Below are 3,024 nucleotides of genomic sequence, written 5' to 3'. Positions count from 1 at the left end.
GCCTCCTGAACCCAAACTGGAACCTGGTTCTACAGTGATACTCTTAATAAGCTTTGGCAAGTTCAATATAATGTCCAAGAACTTTCATGGATGAAGCTTTTATCATTTCATCCTTTTCTTTTCTAACTATTTTTGGTAAAATGGCTGACCCTAGTTTAATTAACAACTTTTAATCACGCAGTAACAAGCTTCAGTGCAGTGGTTGCTGCATCAGCAGGGTTATTTTGCTCAAGAAGGGATGGAGCCAACGTAGTATTTTCTAGACTAAAATAAAAGTCATTCATCTGTTATTTAACCACACACAAAATATTCATTATTACTCATTTTGAAATTCCTTGATTCCCAACAGACAGTTTTGTCACTTGTTGAGTAAAAAGGTAATTTAAGAAATATTACAAACAACTAAGGTTGATGGATGTATTTGTTTACATTGTAAACTGCACCTTTCACTGTATGCAGGTCTTTGCCCTTTTGCCAACCAATTTTACGGTGGCCCTGAGAGGCCACAACACGCAACAATATGAAAACACAAGCAAATAGACCACAGCACACAACAATATGAAAACACACGCAAATAAAGCACAACGGAAGTGTTTCCAGGGGACACCTTTAAGTGATGCACACGCACCTCAATCATTGGTGTTTCTATCTGTGTACTTTAATTTTAACAATTGTTGCCATTTGATTAATCACTAAATTCACTTCTGATAATGTTTTAGGCAAGAAATTAATTGTTTAGATTTCGAATAATGGCAGTCTTTTTGCTCCAAAGTTTTTGGAGTTGAGAAGCTCCATAAAGGGATGCAACAGCCAGCTAGTGCCTACCAGGGCCGTTAGCTCGTCACTCTGACAGTCATTCTCGTAGACCCCGCTGTAAGCTGAAGGTCTGTAAGACCGGCCTGGTAAAGAAGAGGCTCTTATTTCGCCGTTGACGTATCGTTTGTTTAAATATTACAACACATGTCCATCATAAGATCAACGGGAACCTGTGGTTAATTGTTGTTATGGAGTCAAACTCCACAAGCCCCTTTGTCTCCCCTTTAGTATACATAACATGCCATATAGCATGTAACTATGAACTTTTCATTTGACGTACTGACTGAAACTCAACTTCTAATAAATAAGAAAAACAAAAAAAGTATGAACTAAATACCAAATATATTGTACATAGCCTATGTCATGATTTAAACAAGTCTCCTGATATCCTGGTATCTCTCTCCCCCGTCTCTGCCTGCTGCTGTGGCAGTGTGTTTGGGTGTGTGTGTATGTGTGTGTGTGTGTGTGTGTGTGCGCTAGCCAGGCCAGCGAGATGATTGTTAAACCTGCATGCACTTGCGGAGTTTAATTTGAACTTTAACCACAGGTTCCTGTTAATCTCATGATAGATGTGTTGTGATTTTTAAACAAACAATCCCATTGTTGAAATTGAAGACAAACACAGATTGAAATGCCAATGGTTGAGGCATGCGTCCATCGCTTAAGTGTCCCCTGGAAACACTTCCGTTGTGGTTTATTTGCATGTGTTTTCTTATTGTTGCATGTTGGGATTTATTTGCTTGTGTTTTCGTATTGTTGCATTTTGTTGTCTATTTGTGTGCGTTTTCTTAATGTTGACTGTGGTGGCCTCTCAGGAACACAGCACAATTCTACCATGTGCCAGTACCATTTTCTTGCCATTTGTGATTTTTTTTTTTAATATCAGGAATTGATGAATGGACAAGGAGCATGTCCAATATGTCCATCATTTGAAGGGAAAAATAGAAAACCTCATACTTATAGTGGTGGGGATGGAGAGCAACTCAATTATTTATTCTGGATTTATTCTGGATAGCCCAGGGTCCTTTCCCACCCTGTCTGTGACTAATGGCTCAGTGGATTCCCAAAATTCTCACCCATAGTTTACAATAACAAAACAATTAAAGTACTGTTACTTTAAATAACATATTACCCAAGTATGTACTTAGATGAAAGTAAATACACACTTAACGTTGTAGGATAGACCTATTAAATTATTTAAAAAAAACACATTTAGTACTATAAAATGAAAGTGCATTAACATGTCAACGTATACACACCACAACACAGAGCCAAACAATAAATTCCTATCCTAAAGACAGCACTTTGCAGCCCGTACAACTGATTGTCAACTGCTACACTGAGGAACATTGCTTTACTAGAATTAACAAGAAAAGAGGACACTACCCAAACAATTAAATAAAAATGACTGACAATGAATTAAAAGAGCTGTGGACACCACGGCGGGTGTAACAAGCATCTTATGCTACAGCATTTAGCCACCCTGCCATTTACACAGCAGAATAGCATCACACAGGGATGTACAGATTATATAACCTCCACAGCAGCTATACGCCACCACTGCGTTGTGTGAAGTGGACACACAACGCTAAGTTGCGTAGCAACGTTGACATTCTCATCATAAAGAGAGTTTAGAGAGTTTGTTATTGTACTCACCTGAGTCTGTGAGTCTTGAGCACTGCAAAGTCCTTAATCTGCTCAAGGTTCAATTTCTCTGCTTGTTTATTCTCAAATGGTAATATAACCAATCCACTCAGCGTTTCTAGTCCCAGGTCAACCAGTTCACACCTTCTCTGTCCTGCTGCACTCCTCAAAGTTTTGAAAAACATTTGGTGCTTACTGAGGCTCTGCAGTCCTAGTTATGTTAGGTATTAATATTCACAAACATCAGAAAGGCCTCACACACCTCACTGATGGTAAAAGTTCTGAAGCCCATGAAGAAGGTACCGCTGGAGAATCGACAATGAGTATTGCATTTTGCATGTTAGGTTTACCCTGCATGCACCTGGTTGTGTTCGATTTGGGTCAGTTAGCCTGATTGTCAGCTGGTGCATTAAACCAGTAATTAATAAGGTAAATGCAACCTTCTTTTTTTTTTCTTTTTTTACCAATGCAGAGTGTGACGAAGCGGGTTTGCTCACCACTTGTCTCATACAGGTCATTAGTAAAGTAAACACACAGTCATGTTAGTTTCAGTTCCATTTTATT

The 3,024-nt window shown here is 38.8% G+C and overlaps 1 protein-coding gene across 1 annotated transcript in view; it reads left to right on the top strand.

The window, feature by feature from the left end:
• The window catches only part of gabrb2b (gamma-aminobutyric acid type A receptor subunit beta2b), a 68,472-nt gene that overhangs the window by 44,543 nt on the left and 20,905 nt on the right, over positions 1-3,024 (top strand). The window lies entirely within an intron of this gene.

The sequence above is a fragment of the Etheostoma spectabile genome, chromosome 13, assembly GCF_008692095.1.
Source record: "Etheostoma spectabile isolate EspeVRDwgs_2016 chromosome 13, UIUC_Espe_1.0, whole genome shotgun sequence".
NCBI classification, from domain to species: domain Eukaryota; kingdom Metazoa; phylum Chordata; class Actinopteri; order Perciformes; family Percidae; genus Etheostoma; species Etheostoma spectabile.
The sequence above is the reverse complement of the archived record's forward strand: the minus strand, read 5'-3'. Positions and strand labels throughout refer to the sequence as shown.